Raw genomic sequence first — 22,776 nt, forward strand, 5'->3', positions numbered from 1 at the left:
TAACCCAGCGATTTGGAGACTTCGGTTGAGTCACTTGACAGTAATAAGCAAATAAGATCGCTTGATCGAACAGATTGCGGCTCACCATTAAAATCGGTTAAGCGATTTGGTTGCGGACCTGCAGAGTGTCGACTGGCTAAATAACTTTTGATATTTTATTAGCAGTCCCGAATAATCAGATTTATGAGATATTAGATAAATTCAATTCTTATCATGATAGATTGAGATTTACAGTGGAGCATGGGAATGACAAATCTAAATTTCTTCGATGTTAAATTGATATTAGAAGATAGTTACACAAAATTTGACACAAAAAACCCACTAACTCAGGAAGATATCTAAGCTACAAATCGAATCATCCAATGTAACACAAAAGAGGAGTAATAATTGGTCAGCTTGATAGAGTTCTGTTCCTCTTACATCCGAAATATCAAAAAAAAATATTGAATCCATGATAAATATTCTGTTAATTAATGGTTATCCTCTTGACATAATTTTTTCTACAATTAACAAGAAACTTAAAAAATTGGCAAGTAAAAAGAATTTATTTGAAAATAATATTGTTAATAATGATAATTCCATCGATCATAAGAGAAAAAAATTTTTCACTATATATAAACACAATCTCGGATCAATTTAAGACTATAGCAGAAAAAAACAATTTTATAGTAGCTTATAAACCTATAAACGCTTTAAATCGATTCATAAAATTAGGTAAAGATAGACTAGAAAAAATGGAATAATATTAGATCGAGGAAAAAGTTTCTTCGTATTTAAAAAAAATTTTTCGCAAAAGTTTTTCATTTGTTGCAAAATTTTCGTTACAATTATATTATTCGTCAGAACAAAGTTTTAGCTTTAAGAATCTGTTTTTTAAATTGCGGTGAGATGATTTTTATCGGAGTTACGAGCAATCAAAGTTAAAATGCTCCTTTACTTAATTCGCGAATAACTCAGTAACAAAAAATCATAGGAACATTTTTGAAAAATGATTTTGTAGGAAAAGCTTCGAACTTTTACGATAGGTAGTCGAAAATTTTTGTAAATTTTTTTTGGACACGTGAGAGACCTTCAAAGTGAAAAGAAAAATTTTCATCTTTTTCAGCTCGCAGTTTTTTTTATGTAAAAATTATCAAACTCACAGAAACTGAAAAAATATAGTAATTTTTCGAAAGTAGAGATTTCAAGCTTTAAAACTCTTTTTAAATTGAAATTTCATTTATTTTTGACGAAGATATTGTATATACAATTTTGAATTAAAAAATACGAAGAAACTTTTTCCCCGACCCAATATAATGCGGCATACAAAATAAGCTGTCTGGATTGTGACTTCTCTTATGTTAGTCAAACAAAAAGGAAAGTAAAAACGCGAATCAAAGAACATAAAGCGAATATAAAAAAAACAAGAGATTCTCTGACCGTTTTATTACATCATCAGATCGATTATGGTCACAAAATTAATTGGGATAATGTTCAGGTGTTAGACATAGAACGTGCATGATCGATTTAAATCGAAGATCTGAACTTGCAGAGTGATACGGAAAAATTATCAGAGATATTTTCCTTAGCACAACTCCCTCTACATAATTCCTTTTTACCCTCTCTTTCGATACATGTTAGGTATATATAGTTGTATATCATGATAAGAAACTGGCAAAACATTGTAATGAGTAATTTATTATAACAAATCATCCACTCTCGATATTGTTCCACATAGTTGACTATAACACAGGCACGCACGCACGCACACACGCACATCGTATACATATACGCACTAATATATGAGTTAGAATCGATGTAGCTGTCTTACTTGTAATGTATGAGTTAATAATTTATGCTTTAGATAATATTGTAAACAGTGTAAAAAGTAAATGTACATTTTATTGTTAATCGAAAGCAAGTGTTCGATTTGAATAACTATAATATACATCGTTGTTTTTAACATTAAATATTCTTTATTTTGTGTTATATAAAAATTAAAAATATTTTCTTAATAGGGATAGAGTGGTATAAAGTAAATAAATAATTTAAAAAAAAATTTTTTATTGTAATTCTAAAGTACTCTTGAAACCATTTAATTTTTATTGTGAAAATTCTTTCGTATCTCTTATAGTTTTGACGATTCGTTTCAAAAGAAAACAATTTTACAACCAATTTTCTTCAAAGAGTTTCACCCCCTAAAATTGTAATTCTGCACTAACAAAAAATAATTTTATGTTATATATGGAACTATTATACTTTACTTGTACACAAAGTAAAGTTTCAGAATTTTTTGAATTTTTGAATTGCCTAGTGTTCCTTATTAGTTAACAAATATCAGTGTATAATTTCATTTTCGTTCGATCTCCTCTTGTTAAATATTAATTATAAACAAATAGACATAAATCGCTTTTTCATTTTCATTTTCTAGTTTAGTTAACAAATACCAGTGTATAATTTCTTTTTCATTCGATCTCCTTTTGTTAAATATTAATTATAACCAAATACATATAAATCGGTTTTTCATTATCATTTCTTAGCTTAGTTAACATATATTGTACTATCGTATAATTTCGTTTTCATCTGATCTCCTTTTGTTAAATATTGAGTTATAAACAAATGGAGAACCATATAAATAAATTGCTTTGTCATTATCGTTTCCTAGCTCAATTAACAAATATCAGTGTATGATTTCATTTCCGTCGGATCTTCTCTTGTTAAATATTAATAAACAAACAAATGGAGATTGATATCGAATAAATTGCTGTGTCATTATCATTTCCCAATTTAATTAACAAGTACCAGTATATAATTTCATTTTTATTCGATTTCCTTTTGTTATGTACTAATTTATAAACAAATAGACATCGATGATAAATAAATTACTTTTTCGTTATCATTTCTTAGCTTAGTTAACAATTACCAGTGAATAATTTCCATTTGATTTCCTTTTGTTAAATGTTAATTAGAAACGATATAGAAATCGATGATTTTTTATTATCATTTCCTGATGAGTTATTAACAAAAGTTATTAACAAATACCAGCGTATAATTTCGTTTACCATGCACCGTGCACCGTCAGCACTTGTTGCATTGCATTGCATCAATCATACGTTAACGCACTTTCGCGCCAAAACGTCCATTACATTCTAACTGGACGACTAACGCACTCTCGCACTGAAACGTGCAACAATACATTTGGCTAGTCGACCAAGATCGACGATAATAATGATGATAATAACGATGACATATCATAAATTATATGTGATAAATTTCACATCGGGACTTTGCGTCGCAATATCTCCGCTCATAGGGCACGGAAAAAGAAAAAAAATAAAAGTACTTTTATTACATAATTTGAGTGAACGCCATCGATTGAGCGTATGTAAAATCTAACTGGTTTAGCCATTAATCTAATAATCTTAACTCGCGGTTTCGCGTAAAATAGCCACGATAGTGTCACTGCGCGTATCTTAGCACCGAGACACTACCAGTATCTCCAGATATAATAGAAGTATAATATATTATATATTGATGCTACAGCAAAAAAAAATATAATAAATAATTAATAAAATCAAATGATACAATATTTTAGCGCAATATTTCTTTTATTTCAAACAGTCATAAACTACAGTGATAAACAATATTCGGTAATATATTATAAATGTTATCTGAAAGACAAATAACTAACAATATAGTAGTATAGCAATGGGGATTCGAATCCACGGATACAGCTGGCTGCTACCAGGCAGCGCTAGCGTCGCGGTCTCGAGAGAAATGTGGGGGGGGGGGAAGGCGCGGGAAGGCCCCGGTGCTATCGGTTGCCACCGCCGCCGCCGCCGCCGTCGCGGACCCCGCGTTCACCCCAAAATGCGTTGTGGGCCACTGCCACCACCTTACATCCAAAATGTGACGATTAATGTCAAAATTTGTACTTACCTCCTCCATCTCCTCCTCCTCTTCCTCTTCTTCCTTTTACTTCTCCACCCCCTCCACCACTTCTTCGAGAATGTGAAACAGTTATTCTTCGCTTTGTAAGTGGAGAAGTTCCATCATACTCGATGCACTCCTCAACGCTTACGTTGTTAAAATTGAAGGGCAAGTCGTTGATGTATATGATCTCTTCTTCGTTATCGTCATCTTTCTCCTCCTCCTCCTCCTCTTCTTGCTTCTCCTCTTCTTCATCGAGAATGTTCTCATCGAAAAGAACACCCTCATCACCGAGAACGTTATCTTCGGCGAGGACATCCTTAGATGTTGACGTCCTCTTTCTTTTCCTCCTTAATCTTTAGCCGTTTAGCTGGAGGCTCATCGGAATTTATGATCTTTTCCTCCTTAATCTTTAACCGTTTGGCTGGAGGCTCATCGGAATTCTTCATGCTAAATACAATCACTTAATCATATATAATTTACTCAATATGCAAAAATATTTCGTCACTATTGGCAGAATACTTTTACAGGTTGAAGTCACTCACATCGAATACAGTGCTTCGCGCGACGTAACTCGATAAAGACTGCTGCTGAAAAGCATTCTTCGCTGTAGCGAGACTGTCCTGCGATTTATCTATGGCAGTCGATGTATATAAAACAAAGTAAATCAAAAGTGCCGCCGCGAGAGAATCGATAAAATAAGTTCGTAGAAAATTGCCTTTGTTGTGCATAGAGCATCCGAATATCAAATATTATCATTAGATACATTGAAATATTGAGCAGCGCTACCGTCGCCGCAGCCGTGCGCTCTATCTCATATACTTGCCATATATATACTTACCATCTTTCTCTCGATACGTTATGCTATCTGTTGCGACTTATGTGCATCCTATACTTACGATTTTTTTCTCTCTCATTGCAGCTTCTTATATCTTACTCTTTTTACTTATTCTCATACGTAAAATATACAGTGATGGGAGAAAGTTCCGTAATGGTCAAATATCTTGGAAAATAATGAAAGATAATGGAAGAAAAGGTTCAATACAAAAGTTTTAGTATATCAAATGGTCTATTATATGGTTATATTGAAATGACTTTCATACGACCTTGAAGGACACCGTGAAGGTCAACTTTGAAATCTTAAATGGGAATTCCTATTTTCTATTACATCTTCTTAAAGCTGGTGTCAAACGTTTACGAAACACTGGTTACAAACCTTTTTTGCTTGAGATCTTTCTGAGTTACGAACCTTCAAAGTTTAAGTATCGCCGGTGCGTTATCTAAGGTGTACCGCGTGGAGATGGCACGGTCGGATATCCACTCTTCGAGATGTTTGATCAAAGTGAGTCCTTGTGTGCGTGCGTGCGTGCGTGGATGTGTGTGTGTGTGTGTGTTTGTGTGTGTACGTGTTAGACATAATTAAAAAATTAATGAATTAAATGTTCAAATTGTTGTCCGTTTACTGCTTGACAGTGTGCCAACCGGATATAGATACTTTGCATACATTTTCTAGCATTTCCTGTCCAATTGAATTTGAAACGTCTATTATTCTTGCTCGTAATTCATTAATGGTTGCCGATTTTGTTTCGTATACTTTGCTCTTCAAATATTCCCAATAAAAATAGTCAAGTGGGGTTTGATCTAGATGGCCATTCGATTTGATCTCTTCTACCAATCCATTTATTGGCAAATGTTTCATTGAGAAAGTTACGAGTTCATTATTGCAAAATGAGCTGGGGCCCCATCTTGCTGGAACCAAACATTTTCAAAAGCATTTCCTGTAATATTTTAGATACATAGGACGACTTCGATTCTTAGTAAATGCACGTAATTGTGTACATTTATATTTCGATAAAAAACGGACAATACCTACAATACGATAACCTATTATTCCAGCCAAAACATTTTTTTGGGAATATTGAGCGTGACAATCTCTCATCCAATGGAGATTATTGTCAGCCCAATATCTTAAATTTTGACGATTAACAGATCCGTTCAACACAAAAGTGGTTTCGTCAGAAAAACAAATCCAATTAAAAAATTGATGGTTTCCATCATATCGCCTCATCATTTCCTCACAAAACTCAATTCTTCTGTTGAAATCAACTTCAGACAGTTTCTGAACGAGTATCATTTTATACGGGCGGTAATCATGTTTTTTCAAAATTTTTACGATTGATCTTCGGTTTATACTACATGGGTTGAAAAGTCCCAGGATTTTTAATGAAAACAAGCGTTTTTTGTGCAAAGTTATATTTATTCCTCACATAGTTGCCTTCGAGGGCGATACACTTGGTATAGCGATTTTCCAACATTTCGATGCCCTTTCTGTAGTATGAAATGTCCAAGCCTTCGAAATACGCCTCGGTTTCCGCGATGACTTCCTCATTCAATGTGAATCTCTTTCCCTGGAGCCACCGCTTGAGGTTTGAGAACAGATAATAGTTGCTGGGGGCCAAGTCTGGAGAATACGGTGGGTGAGCAACCAATTCGAATCGTAATTGGTCCAATTTGACCGTCGCTTTCAAGGACGTGTGTGACGGTGCGTTATCGTGATGGTACAGAACTTTTTTCTTCGCCATATGGGGCCGTTTTTTTCTTTATTTCGTCGTTCAGTTTGTCCAATAACGCTGCATAATACTCTCTCGTAATTGTTCTTCCCTTCTGCAGGTAATCGATGAAGATTATGCCATGCGCATTCCAAAAAACGGAGACCATAACCTTTCTGGCCGAGCGTTGGTCTTTTGGCCGCTTTGGTCGGCTTTCGTGGCTTTTCAGCCACTCTGCAGACTGCCTATTGGACTCAGGCGTATGGTAATGGACCCACGTTTCATCCATCGTCACAAAACGTCCGCGAAAAAAGTCCGCTCAATTACGCTGCAACAACGCCAAACCGACCGTTGAATCATCAACGCGCTGCTGTTTTTGGTCGATGGTCAGCAAACGCAGCACCCATCGTGCCGATAGCTTTTTCATCTCCAAAACATCGTGCAAAATGTATCCCGCCCGTTCTTTTGAGATGCCCACGGCCTCAGTTAACTCGCGCAACTTCACTTTACGATCACTCAAAACGATTCGATGCACTTGCTTTGCGATTTTCGCATTCGTAGCCTCTTTTGGCCTTCCAAAGCGAGGTGCGTCTTCGGTGCTTGTACGATCCATTTTAAATTCACTAAACCACCGATAAACTATTGTTCTCGAAGGAGCAGATGTGGGATAACATTTCTGCAACCATTTCAATAATTGTTCAGAAGTTTTTCCCATCAAAAAACAATGTTTGATCAAGATGCGATATTCCTGTTTTTCCATTTTTTTTACGAAGGTGAAAGTAACGCCACTTAAACGACTGTAGCTTGTGAACGAATGAACGAAATGTCATGAAACTTCATACATAAACTAGTGACAGATGAATCTCTCGAAATGAATCATGTTCATTTTCTAGAAGCACCACCTATTGAAAAATCCCGGGACTTTTCAGCCCATGTAGTATTGCATTCCTGAACTATTTTCAAAGCTTATGATGATTTTCGATAACACTTTGAAGAACTATTAAAGCTACATTATCGTCAGTTGCTGTTTTAGGTCTCACAGATCTTTGTTCAATGCAACTGAACCCGTTCTTTCGAATCTGTCTGATAGACAGTAAACTTTAGAAAGACTTTAGAAAGTAATTTTAGAAATTGGATTGCGGTTAGGATATGTGTCATTAATCAGATTCGCGACATCTTGGTGAGATCTCATTTTATCATCCCCGTCATCATAAGAATAGTAATTCTCTTTGTGTTAGTTAGATGCATTTTTAATAATAATCAAAAATATAATGATGCAATTGTAGAAAAATTAAAAATTTTATATAGAAAAAATGATAAAAAACGATGGATTTCTCAGATCTTTTTTAATTATACTCGTATAATTAAAAAAGATCTGAGATATCGATTCCTTATCACTTTTTCTACATAAAATTTTTAATTTTTTCACGATTGCACCATTACATTATTGATTATTATTAAAAATGCATCTAATTAAGATGAGCTGCTCTTTGGTGGTGAATCTCTTTCCTCCGAATCATTTTTTCAGGTTTAGAAACAGGAAATAGTCACAGGGGACTAAATCTGGCGAATATGCTTGATGAGGAAGCAATTCGTAGCGGAATTCGTTGAATTTGGTGCCGAGCATGTATAAACCCGTGCATTGTCTTGAGGGAAAAGTACTTTCTTCTTCGCCAAATGGGGACGTTTTTTCTTTAAAATGTTGTTGAAATGGTCCAATAAGGTTGCATAGTAATTGCCATTGATCGTTTACTTCGACGGAAAATAATCGATATGAATTATACCGCGTGCATCCCAAAAACTATGGCCACCACCTTTCCGGCCGACTTCAGCGACGGTCTTCACCTTCTTCGGAGCTGGTTCACTCGGTGAAGTCCATTTTTTTGACTGTTTCGTCGTCTCGGATGTGAAGTAATGGATCCATGTTTCGTCCACAGTAATGAATCGACGCAGAAATTCATCTGGATTACGTTGAAACATCTCCAAACATTGTTTTGATATTGTCACACGGTCGCGCTTATGGTCCACAGTGAGCAAACGCGGCACCCATCTTGCCGATAGCTGTTTTATATCCAATTGTTCGTGCAAAATTGAAATCACTGTGCCATGTGATATGCTTGTGGCTTCAACAAGCTCGCGCACTTTCACTCGTCGATCAGTCAAAACAATATCGTGGACTTTGTTCATAATTTCTGGCGTAACAGCCTCAATTGGGCAAACGTCCCGAACGAGGTGTATCACATGGAGGATGTACGACCACGTTTAAATTCATTCAATTCTATACAGTCGCAAACGCGACTCTGGTGCAGATGTGCTATGAACATTATCCAACTCGGCTTTGATTTCTTTCGGCGTTACCTTACATATGTAAATGTTTGACCGCATGAAACTCATTCTTTTCCATTTTGCAAAAAATACAAAGGTTATATGTGTGTGCGTATGTAGTGTATGAAGAATAAACAAATATCAACTGTGTGTCTCACAGCGAGAAATGAAATTATCTATTCCTTTTGTCTTCGCGATATCTGTTTGTTCTTTTCCTTCCTACATTCTTCGTATCATATTACATATGCCGGCAGCATCATCGCGATCGATGGTATCATGATTTGATAATATCACTGGGCTCGCTTTAAAAGCATTATTAGAATATAATTGAATAAGTACAATAGAAATGAAAAAAATGTATATATATATATATATATATATATATATATATATATATATATATAATATGTATGTGTATATATTTTGCGTATGAGCATAAGTAAATGGAATCACATAAAAAGCTGCAATGAGAGAGAGAAAAAATCGTAAGTCTAGGTCGCACATGAGTCGCAACAGATGGCATAACGTATCGAGAGAATGTGGGAATATGTGACTCAATGGATAAGTCAGAGTTCTTTTGACAAGCCCACGCTTGTCGTGTGATGTGATAAAGAAAATAATAATCGAGACTTAATTTGTAACTGTAAATATAATATTTATTTCACGAGCACAATTTTATATGACCGTACAGGACGAACACCTCTATTGATCTGTTAATATAATATTTCTTTTTTTATTATTTTTTTACGCTGCTAGGCAACTCGTTACCAACACAATTTTTAAGCTTACTACGCTCGCTGCGCTAGTGAGGCATTAAGAATTCCCCACATACTCCCCCTCGAGTGACAACGAATCCGGCACTTAGGTCTACCTTATAAAATATATACAACGTGTCATATAGAATATCTTAAAAGTATCTGACAAAAATTAATTACATTTTTGGAAGATCTATTACAATTATAAGGCGAAAGTCACCTTCCTCTTCGGGCGCGCATACGTTCTCAAAGTTGGTCGCTCGTTGCTAGACGAATTAGCTGTTTGCCCTGTTTCTAGAATTGCACTACACAAATCATCGCGTATGCCATACGCTGGCTTCAAATTCTCGACTGATACACTGCGCTGTGCACCATTAACTTCAATATCGAAAACTCGATCCGAAACACGATTTATAATCTTGTGAGGGCCGGTGTAAGGACGCTCTAATGCTCTCTTGGTACCGCCCACCCGTAGAAAAACATGGGAATAAGAATATAAATTTTTAAATACGAATGCGCGTTTCTTGTGCTTATGCTCTATTGAGATTGGCTTAACTTTGCGCATATGCTCGCAGAATTCCTCTATGAAAATTTGCGGACTAGGAGTGAAGTCATCCGGAAGTATAAATTCTCTGGGGACGCGCAGTGTCGTTCCATAGACAAATTCCGCAGGCAATGCGCCGGTGTCAAGGCGGACATGAGTACGCAGACCTAATAATACGGTCGAAAGTACTCGTGACCAACCTTCATTAGCATGACACATAATAGCAGCTTTTAAGCTTCTATGCCACCGCTCAATCATACCGTTCGAAGCGGGATGATACGCCGTGGTACGAATTCGTTGACAGCCGATCAGCTGAAGAAGTGCCGTAAACAGTTGCGCTTCAAACTGAGTACCTTGATCAGTAGTTATTATTTTGGGTGCTCCAAAATTTGCTACCCAGTTGTCATAAAACGCGCGTGCCACTGTAATGGCTTCAATATCTTTCACAGGTATTGCTACTGGCCAACGCGAAAATCTATCAATCATCGTCACACAATATCTGTACCCGTCCGACTCAGGCAAGGGACCTATTAAATCCATATGAACGTGCTCGAAACGCCCATCGGGTGCGACAAATTTTTCAGGATGTAATTGAACGTGTCTGGATATTTTTGACTGCTGACAGTCAAGACAATTCTTACACCATTTTGTAATATCGCGATGCATGTTGGGCCACACATATCGTTGATGAATTACCCGATCCGTGACTTTAGGGCCTGGATGAGCCGCGTCATGGAACAAGTGAAAAACGCGATCTCGTAAAGATGCCGGTATATAGGGATGGATTGCCTCGCCGGTCATTTCGCAGTAAAGTGTAATATGTGTCGGCCCCCATTGAATTCGCTTCATAGACAGCGGAAATTCAGGAGATTCGCGAATGGACTGTAGCTCCTCGTCTTGTTCTTGTTGCTGTGCAAGCTCATTAAGTTTGATCTCGGCAGGTAAACGAATGGCTTCGATGCGGGAAAGGGAATCCACCACAATATTATCTTTACCCGATTTATTCGATACGCGTAGTGAACTGCGAGATGAACGAAAGTTGCCTCTGTTGCCGAGGTGATGCTTTTTCGGAACGTTGCATAAACGCATAGATGAGAGGCTTGTGATCGGTCACAATTTTGAAATTTCGCCCCTCGAGGAAATATCGAAAATATTTGATTGCCTCGGCGATCGCCGTAAGCTCCCGATCGTACGCGCTGTAGTTCTGTTGTGCCGAATTTAATTTGCGCGAAAAGAATGCGAGCGGTTTCCACAAATCGTCTAAACGTTGTTCGAGGGCGGCCCCGATGGCGAAATCTGACGCGTCACAAACGAGGCACGTCTCGGCTACGTCGGAGGGGTGAGAGAGTATAGTCGCGTTGGCCAGACTCTCCTTGCACTCATTGAACGCTTCTTCAGCCACCGGCGTCCATATGATTGGCCGTTTGTCATTTTTGCGTGAATCGCGAAGGTACTCATTTAATGGCTTGAACGATAGCTGCATTATGTAGTAATTTACGATAGAAATTGACAAGCCTAAGAAAACGACGCAATTCGACTATGGTGTTAGGCCTTGGAAACTCGCGAATAGCCTGAATTTTATCGAGTGTTGGTTTACACCCTTCGCTGTTAATCGTAAATCCGAGGAATTCTAATTCCTCCTTGCCGAACTCGCATTTATTTACATTGAGTCGTAAATAAAATTTTTTTAATCGCTGTAACACTATGCGTAAATGAGCTTCGTGCTCTTCAAAAGACGTCGACGCTATGAGTATGTCGTCGATGAATGCAAACACAAATTCCAGATCGCCTAGAGCGCGGAAGATTTGACGCTGAAATGTTTGACTCGCGTTTCTAAGACCGAATGTCATGAATTTATATTCGAACAACCCGAAAGGCGTAATGACAACCGTTTTCGGAATATCTTCCGGCGCCACTGGAATTTGATTGTATGCCTGATACAGATCTAGCTTAGAAAAAATGACTTTCCCACGCAAATTGGAGGAACAATCGTGCAAATGCGGTACGGGAAATTTATCCGGCACGGTAATTGCGTTAAGACGACGGTAATCGCCGCAGATCCTCCATGATCCGTCTTTTTTCGGTACCATGTGAATGGGACTTGCCCATGGACTACTGGACAGACGGCAAATACCGGCTTTGACTAGCCGTTGAAATTCAGCCTTTGCCGCTTTTAATTTTTCCGGACTTAACCGCCTGGGGCGCTCAGCAACCGGCAGACCCGTGGTAATGATATAATGACGAACATCGCTACTGCAATTCGGAGTTACCTGTTCTAAACCGGTGACCTCCGGAAATTCAGATAAGATACTCGCGAATTTCGTACTGGGTTTGACTGTGCTAATGGCAAGCTGTGGTACCGATTTAACAATGCCCGACACGTACACATTATTTTGTGAATCGATGAGTCTACGACCTTTAAGGTCCGGAAGGAGACCATAATGTGCAATCAGGTCGGCCCCAATAATCGGGTACGGAACTGATGCTACGCAGAAATTCCATGTGATCGGGCGTATCCCTAAATGTAGCGTTCGGAACGACTCCCCATATGTATCTATACACGTATTGTTTGCCGCGTAAAGTTTGAAATTGGTCGGAGTTTTGTCCTTCGCGTAAGTGCTGGGAAGCAGCGAAATTTCCGCCCCCGTATCTACAAGGAATAACTCTCCGGTGACTCGATCTCGGATGTGGAGACGGACAGAAGAATCGACGCCCGCCATACCTGTCTCCTCGGTGGCAGACGATTCTATTCCCCCGCCTTTTCGTCCGTTAAAATCTTGGGCTTTGGCCAAGGGCACGGGAATTTTTCAGTTCCCTTACAGACTCGCGCTTGTTTCCCAAAAGTACGATGCGGCCAGCAGACACGAGAGTTTCTGCTTTTGGAACGCTTACGATTTTTATTTGCCTTGTCTCTCGTCTGAGATTTGCTGTATCGCTTGACCTCAGCAGCGAGGATAGCAATATCAGCGGCCAGACCGTCGATCCTAGCTTCTAAGTCGGACGGCTTAGACTCTGACGACGATACGGCGGCACACTGCGCAGAATCACCCACGGTCTCAACTATTTTATCCGCCATTTTGGCTAATTTATCCAGATCCGTACTTTCGGTAGTCGCAAGAATGCTTCTAATGTGCGGTGATAAATGTTCAAAGAACACAGTTTTTATTACGGCGTCGTCATATCGTTTGTCAGAGTTTAAGTTACGAAGTCGACTGAGAATCTGCGACGGTTTATCTGACTTAAGCACTTGGCCTTTTATTAATTGTCGCAGTTGACTTTCTGCTGACGCTGAAAAATTTTCAATGATACGCTGTTTTAATTTGGTGTATGGTTCATTAATATCGGGTTCCGCGATGAGATCTCTGCAACACGCGATAGCTTCTGCGTCCAGAGACATAATCACGTGATGCGCCTTAGTCTTTTGCTCTGTGATTCGAGCGGCCTCGAAAGTGGCCTCGACTTGAATGAACCATATCACCGGATCTTTAATTAAGAACGGCGGAATTTTCGGAACCCTATATGAATCCACGCGCGCGACATTGCCTGCCACCTTGCCCTGCATCTGCTGAAGCATAGCTTGCAGTTGCATCACTTGCTCCTGCAATTCCTCGTTGGTGGGAGGAGCCATGATTATACGTGACGGAGCTCGCGAACAATCAGTACTTCCTAACGGTCTTAAATATTAACCACTTACGCGCACGCTATAAAAATTTCGATCGCTCAATGCTAATTTGTCAATAATGGAGAAATTGTTAATTGACGTTCGTATAATTGACCTCGTGAAGAAAAGCATGGAGGATCTACTTTCCTGTTTACCGGATTACGCACGCTTAAAAACTAACGCGCTGCATACACAACTTGCCCGACTGCTATGCGGCGAAGTCGTCCTTCACAGGTCACAATGGCGGCGAGGTCGTCCTTCACAGGTCACAATGGCGGCGAGGTCGTCCTTGACAGATCACAATGGCGGCGACGGCGATGACGTCCTGAACGCCGGCTCCTGGGCTGATTCGTGCAGTTCCCACGTCGGCGGAACGCTGAGCGCCTGTCGTTGGATATGTCTCTGCGGTGCTTCCAACGGCGAGAATTTTCCACTGGCCCCGGCCTTAACGATGGGGCCTTGCGACAGGTCACAATATCGGCGATGAGCCTGCTGCTACTTATGACGTCGGCGATGGGCCTCCTTGTCGGCTACTACGTCGGCGACGAGTTTCCTTATCAGCTACGACGTCGGCAATGTGCACTTCTGCTTGATTCGAAACCAAGTTCGTCTCGATGTTGCTCGAACGAGTTACCAGTTAATCGCTTCTTCCTCTCGATCACATCGGCCTTTAGATCTTGTCGGCCTTTTGTATCACGATGGCCTTTCGTATCACAACGGTCTTTCGTATCACAATCACGTCGGGGTCACCAATGTGGGAATATGTGACTCAATGGATAAGTCAGAGTTCTCTTGACAAGCCCACGCTTGTCGTGTGATGTGATAAAGAAAATAATAATTGAGACTTAATTTGTAACTGTAAATATAATATTTATTTCACGAGCACAATTTTATATGACCGTACAGGACGAACACCTCTATTGATCTATTAATATAATATTTCTTTTTTTATTATTTTTTTACGCTGCTAGGCAACTCGTTACCAACACAATCTTTAAGCTTACTACGCTCGCTGCGCTAGTGAGACATTAAGAATTCCCCACAAGAAAGATGATAAGTATATGGCAAGTATAATATATGAGATAGAGCGCTGCGGCGGTGGCAGCGCTGCTCAATACATGTAACAATCTCAATGTATCTAACGGTAATATTTGATATTCGGATGCTCTATGCATAAGAAAGGCAACTTTCTACGAACTTATTTTGTGGATCTTCTCGCGGCGGCACTTTTGATTTACTTTGTTTTATATACATCGACTGCCATAGATAAATCCCAGGACAGTCTCGCTACAGCGAAGAATGCTTTTTAGCGGCAGTCTTTATCGACTTGCGTCGCGCGAAGCACTGTATTCGATGTGAGTGTTTTCAACCTGTAAAAGTATTCTGCCAATAGTGACGAAATATTTTTGCATATTGAGTAAATTATGTGATTAAGTGTAACGTGATTATATTTAGAATGAAGAATTCCGATGAGCCTCCAACCAAACGGCTAAAGGTTAAGGAGGAAGAGATCAAAAATTCCAATGAGTCTCCAGCCAAACGGCTAAAAATTAAGGAGGAAGTAATATTACTGAAAAATTCTTCTTTACTATATTGGTAATATTGTTTTTAAAATTGCAAAAATCGGAAGAAGAACTATAATGCAGCTATTAACGATATTAACGAGGTCGCATTGATACGCAACTTCAAATTATCACAAAAATTTATATTGCAACGTGTTCTCCTGTAGAAACATCTAACAAAGGAAATATCACAACTGTCCGGAACCGATTTGATTCTCCATGAAATATGTTGTAAAACTAAGAGACTCTTACTTTTTTATACATGTTTAAAGGGTGAAACACCTCTTTGAAAAAAACGGTATTTTTCTTTCGAACCAAATATCGTCGGGAATATTAAAGATAGAAAAAAATTTTTTAAATAGAAGTTATACGATTTTAAAAGTACTTTAAATTTATAAAGAAAAAAAATTTTTTTTATTTTTTTGTTTAATAAAATACCTCCACCATCTGTAATTTTCTTAAATTTTTAATCCTTTTTTTCTACCAAATTAAAGACTATTTTTTTATAAATTCAATCATGTGTAATAAAGTTACAATACGATATATCATTTCCGAGAATTAATTATTAATGCTTCCGTATATACGCTATCCATCGCTCATATGCGATAGTACAATAACTGTCGTCGGAACAATAAGATATAAGAAAAGATGTCTTAAATAAAATTTGTATAGTTTTTTACATGTGTGTGTATTTAGATTTTGTAAATATATAACATTTTTAAGGTTTATATATATATATATATATATATATATATATATATATATTAGGTGTACAACTTTGCTTCCGCCGTTTTCCTATAGATGGCTTTAGCGGTAAGTGGTGGTCGAAATAAATAGATCATAGACGTCGTATAATAAACTTGGGCATCTGTCAACATAACCCCATAGAAACATTAGTCGATTTGTCTGCATCATAAAGTTATTCTTGATTGAAAATGTCAGTTTACGAGTCAAATTCTCGTCATTTGCGGGAGGTTTTAATTTTCTGCTTCAATATGAAGAAATCTGCGGCTGAGGCTCATCGAATGCTCTCAAATACTTATGGTGAGGCCTCTATTATTGAAATAGCGGTGAAAGAGAGAAGGTTTTCAAAGATGCAGAATTGGAGGCATTACTTGATCAAGACTCGTGTCAAAATCAAGAAGAATTGGCACGATCATTGGGAGTGACTCAATAAGCCTCAAAGTCATGGGAATGATTCAGAAGCAAGGAAATTGTGTGCCGTACGAGTTGAAGCCGAGAGATGTTGAACGGCTGTTTGTTTGCTTGTGAACAGCTGCTTGAAAGGCAAAGACGGAAGGGATTTCTGTATCGCATTGTGACTGGGGACGAAAAATGGGTTCATTACGATAGCTCCAAGCGCAGAAAATCATGGGGAGTTCCCGTGCCATGCTTCCACGTCGACGGTCAAACCGAATATTCAAGGCTCCAAGGTCATGTTCTGTATTTTGTGGGATCAGCTCGGCGTAGTGTATTATGAGCTGTTAAAACCGACTGAAACAATCACAAGCGATCAGTAGCGAATGCAATTGATGCGTTTGAGCATTGAAAGACAAACGACCGCAATACGAGAGACACGATAAAGTGATTTTGCAGCATGACAATGCTCGACCCCATGTTGCGAAAGTCAAGACATACTTGGAAACGTTGAAATGGGAAGTCCTACCCCACCTGCAGTATTCTCCAGATGTTGCTCCCTCTGATTATCACTTGTTTCGATAAATGGCACACGGCCTGGCTGACCAGCACTTCCGTCTTATGAAGAAGTAAAAAATTGGATCGATTCGTGGATCGCCTCAAAAGATGACCAGTTTTTTCGACGCGGGATTCGTACACTGCCCGAAAGATGGGAGAAAGAAGTGGCCAGTGATGGACAATACTTTGAATCATAAATGTATAATCAGTTTTTTACAATATAGCCTCGAATTTCAGAAAAAAAACGGCGGAAGCAAAGTTGTACACCTAATATATAATATATATATATATATATATATATGTATACTTTAAATACGCGCCACTACGGTCTGAATATTAAGATGTTGTTATTATATATATTCATTTCAATGAATTAATTTCAGAAATTATAATTGCGTACCGATATGATTGTCGGACTTTCAACATAATCAATCTGAAATATTAATAATCCCCTCAAATTTCCTAAATTTAATCTTAAAAAATTGTAATAAACTTATTGCGAAAAATATTTCGGCCGGAAGTCGAACCCGGTTCTCTTGTATTCCGAAGCAATATTTTCCGACAACCATATCGGCACGCAATATAATTTCTGAAATCAGTTTATTTAAATGAATTTTTCATCTCTTAACATTCAGATCGTAGTGACGCTTCGTATTTAAAATATGTTTCTAACATAAACAGTCTTATTTCCAATCTGATTGTTTTATATATATATATATATATATATATATATATAAGAATGGATTTGGAATAAAATTGTTTTTAATTTTTATTCAAGGAAGAAATTAAATGTCAAAAAATTAATAACAGGGTTAATATGTGTGTGTATGTATATATATATATATTGTGCAATTTGTTAAATTGTTTTTATATTACGATTCAAAGCCAAGTTTAATCTTTGGAATGATATCAATCCTTAATGTTGTTAGACTTTTATTAGCATCTATAAGTTCAATAGAAACACTAGTAACTCAAGCAGAAATAAAATTTAAAAAAAATATACAAAAATTATTGCTGAATAGCATTTTTCACTATAATGGATTGGAAATAATAGAAGAAACCTATCTCGATTATCAAGAACCTTATAAACTACATAATTCTGAAATAATTGAAGATGATGAAGAAGCATGAAGTGAAGATAATTTAAATTCTCATCCTCAATGTTCAAATTATGACGCAGTCATCAATGATTTGACAGTTCATATAAAAGACGAGTATTGGGACATTAATAAAAAAAATAAAAACAAAAGGAATCGTCCACTAAAATCAGTGCAAAATAGATTTAGAAGAGTTTCATTTGAACATTAATTAAGAAAAGAATTACATTCAGGTGGAATTCGTATAGAAAAATTATCTTACATCTCCAAATTTACACATAATAAATTTACTGCAGCTGTTGAATCAGGATTCATAATTCATGATATCGATCTACAAAAGCGAATTTTACAAGCTCAAGAAGAAATAGGAAATTTAAATCCTATATTTAAAGCATCTCACGGGTATCAAGATTTAAGAAATCTCATCGAATTGTTTCGAGAAAAATTACAAAATTTGTAACTAGAAGAACAATAGAAGATTCCGTTGAGTTGCAAAATATAGCTAATGATTTTCTGAAAACAGTGAAACCACTTATTTTCGGAACAGTTCGGATCTGAAAACGTTTTTAATTCTCAAAGTGATTTTCAATTGGAAATTCATTCTGAAAGATCATTGTCTAATGAAGGAGTGAAGAAAGTAGAGTGTGTTGTGCAATCTATATCATCAACACACTCACATACCATACAATAATAATGTAATAGATAATATCATGTAATGGAAATTTGCTGTCACCTTTATTTATTGTATTGAAAGAAACTAATGATATATTTGGACCGAGAGTACAAGAAATCTTGTTTGCACCAATAAATGTTATTAAGTAAAAGCATCGAAATCTAGTAAAATGACTTCAGATAATTCAATTAATTTCCTTTTACAATACATTTTCAGATTCTGTTTTTACTATTAAAAAGTAAATATAAATTTGCTTAAACGAAATAATATAATGAAATTATAAGTCTTATTTCTGTAATATATTTTATATTTTATTTAAGAATTTCAACAATCATAAAATAATTATTAATTTAACATTTACATTTCTTACAGACCATTTTAAAATGTGGTTAGAAGAAGCTTATTTTTCAAATATTGATTCTAATAGCGTTCTTCTTATTCGTTCTTTTTATGCGTTCTTCTATGGACTGGACATTGTTCCAATATTATTTCAGATTTAACACTTGCAAGAAAACATATTACTACTATGATTATACCGAAAGGCAACAATAGGGAAAATACAATCATTAGATGTTTACGGATTTAGAATTTGGAAAAATTTTGCTAAAAGATTTTCAGATACTGTTTTATTATTGGAAAGTAATATAAATTTACATGAACAAAATAATATAATAAAATTACAATCTCTGATATATAATCAATTGTCATTCCCACGATATCATAATTTATTTAAATATTCGTGGTTTAAAAGTGGTTATACAAACGAAAGACGAGAAGAATTTGAAAATCCAGTAGAGAATTTAGTTTTGATAAAAGTTCAACAATATGTAATATCGAAGGTTGCAGTAATATAGCTGTAGTAAAATGTTTATGGTGCAAGAAGTCATTATGTTTATGTAAAATATTTTTTCATCGAGTATCATTATTATAATGAGTATAATGAGTAAACGATACAAAAATTATTGTGTGATATAAATTTATTGTGCATAAACATTTACAAATTGTTTCATTACTTACACAATAGTATAATATATACTATACTATAATATATACGTTTTGATGAATTATTACGCAACATAAAACTGAAAATAACTTTAAGAGAATAATCTTAAGATATTATAAGTAAGTAATATACAGAGATGAATAAAAAATTTTTACTCACTTTAGGAAGAAATGATAAAAATTATTATAATTCTTAACCTTATTTATAATTTGTTACAAATATCAATCATGTCAATTTCCTTATTCGTTGATTTATGTATTTTATTGTTTCGATGACAATTACTTTCGTATATGAGCATGGATAGCATATATATGATAGCGTTAATAATTAATTCTTGAAAATGATATGTCATATTATAACTTTATTACACATGGTTGAATTTGTAAAAAAATAATCTTTAATTTGGTAAAAAAAAGATTAAAAGTTTAAGAAAATTACGGGTAATTTTCTTAAATTTTTAACTTTAAAGTACTCTTGAAATCGTACAACTTTTATTTAAAAAAATTTTTTCTATCTTTTATACTTCCGACGATATTCGGCTCGAAATAAAAATACCGGTTTTTTTTTTCAAAAGGGTGTTACCCCTTAAACATGAGAGCACGTATGAAAAAATACGTGTCTCTTAGATACACGTTTTCGTGTTTTAGAACATATTTCATGGAGAATCAAATCAAACAGTTGTAATATTGGATCATCTAAAAACCGCGGATACTTTTTAGATGACCCAATACTTTCCTTGTAAGAACTATATTAGAATTCCAAATCTTTCATTATTTTCCATGAAAGAATTGAATAAGTGGAATAATTTTTTATCAGAGGAATAAAACAAATTGTTAAACGTTAGAAGATATTTAATCTATTCCTTACTACAGTAAAAAAAAACATTTACTGCATCGTATTATATTTTTCTTTATCATTTTACTATAATATGTATCATAGGTTGGACTCTTAGCAGAGCATGGATGATCTCAAAAGCTCAATATATGTTATCATGCGTAAAGTATTGTCAAATAAAGTAGCTATGCATTTTAATTTAAAGGGGATTAATAGAGAAGGAACAAAAGATAAGATTTCAAAATACTGAATCTTATGGTACTGTCATTGGTATGATTTTTATTATTTATATATGCTTTAATAAATATTCATTTGTACATTAGTGTTAGATATAATATTAATAGTATAGGTATAATAGAAATATCATTTTCAAGATGTAATTATTCGAAAACTTGTTGGCATGTTGCGTTTACTAGTTTTTATTCAATGTGCAAGCGTAGCGTATATACATATATATTATATATATATATATATATATATATATATATATATATTCATTTTACTAGCCATTTTTGATTGTCAGGGAATATAAGGAGAGAATCTTCACTAATTTTTACAAGTGTTTTGAAGCGATCTTGAAGAGTATCATTTCATTTCATCCAAAAATTCTCTTTATTTACAAATGTCACGCAAAAAAAATCAATCATGTGTCATTTTTTGCTTATGACATCACTATTCAATATAACTAAAGTGACTATTCAGGAGCCGCAAAATTCGTTTTTTATAGAACTATCTTTTTTTACAGCTGCTCTGAAAAAATACAGGAAAGACAGAAATAACAGAGGTCTTCAGTTCTTTTATAATAGTGTTATGCCTCAAATAGGTCATACTCAAAATTTACGTCTACAGATTCTCTGCAGACCGGTAATTAAAGCATCACAAATCAAGTCACCTACTTTGATTTCCAAACCGACGACATACTTTACTTTAAAATGCAATCACGCATTAATTCGGCCTAATTTGTATATATAAAAACATAAGCCTTGAGCATCGCGGATTATTCCGAAAAGTCAAGAAGACAAACAACTACTGTGAGAATTTCTGTTACTGCGAGCGCACTGCAAGACGTCGTAAGATTGTAACACATCGAGTACTCGTAAGTGACAATAAAACTTCTTGCACCACAAATGCTGACTTATATTAATTGGAGGATCTCGAACCCTTACAAAACGACACCGCCATATCCAATCTGTAATTCCCCCACACCTTGAGCGGCACGTCATACCTTGACGGTACGACTGATTAACGGGGGGAGGGGAGGGGCTGACCCGTAAATTCTATAAACGTTGCCTGGAGCGACACCCTTACACCTTGAGCGGTACAACATTTGATGGCAGCGGTGGGATCCAGCCTTACCGGTATTCATCCAAGGATAACGCATGTCAGAACCAAGCAGAGCAGATTACGCACACCGACCAACCTCAACATCGGTAACAGCGAGTTGATCATGCAGCATAGGCCAAACAAACTACAAGCACTGTACTTCTACTGTAAGTCGAAAAAATTTTTTCAAACCGCGTGAATGTCGGACAATACCTTCCACCGAACGCATCATGATTATTAAGTCCACAAGCACAGCGTGCAATAGAACGATTAAATTCGCCACCTGTGACAACCGCGAAAATTAAATAAATCTCATCGAATTAAATTCAAGAGAAGAGCAAAACTCTCATAAAAATAACAAGGTCGTAAATTTCAAAATGGGAAATGATAACGATACTCTTACGTTTAGTGATGATAGCACAGACGATAAACGAGACAGGATAAATCATAGCAGAATTCCTAGTAGAGTCATTCTCAGACGAGAATACTCCCTTATGTCATATGATAATAGCATTTTTCCCGAAGAAAATTATAGAGATAACACTCTTATAGAAATGTATCGCACTCTGCTTAGTGCTAAACGACAAGCATCGACAGCCCCGTCCAGAGAATTAGCGCAAGCTGTAATGGAACCACAGTTATCAGCTGGAAACGACCATAACGATTTGTAAACAGATCCCTTAACATGTTGGGAATTAGATAATTCTGGGAAGAAATGAAATCCATGCATAAAAGATCGGTAAGCTAGAGGATCATCGAAATACTCAGCACGCAACACGCGCGGAACGATTACCGCTTAAACAGCATTTACAAACGTACGAGGACGTACGCAACTCACACGTAATG

The 22,776-nt window shown here is 36.3% G+C and overlaps 1 protein-coding gene and 1 pseudogene across 1 annotated transcript in view; one reads left to right on the forward strand and one right to left on the reverse strand.

Annotated features, from left to right (window-relative positions):
• spz3 (Spaetzle domain-containing protein 3) overlaps window positions 1–22,776 on the reverse strand; it is a 279,567-nt gene that overhangs the window by 146,366 nt on the left and 110,425 nt on the right. The gene's annotated exons all lie outside the window — the stretch shown is intronic.
• On the forward strand, window positions 17,896–21,017 carry LOC147909566 (uncharacterized; annotated as a pseudogene).

The sequence above is a fragment of the Acromyrmex echinatior genome, chromosome 6 (genome assembly GCF_024713525.1).
Source record: "Acromyrmex echinatior isolate Ae372 chromosome 6, ASM2471352v2, whole genome shotgun sequence".
Classification (NCBI taxonomy): domain Eukaryota; kingdom Metazoa; phylum Arthropoda; class Insecta; order Hymenoptera; family Formicidae; genus Acromyrmex; species Acromyrmex echinatior.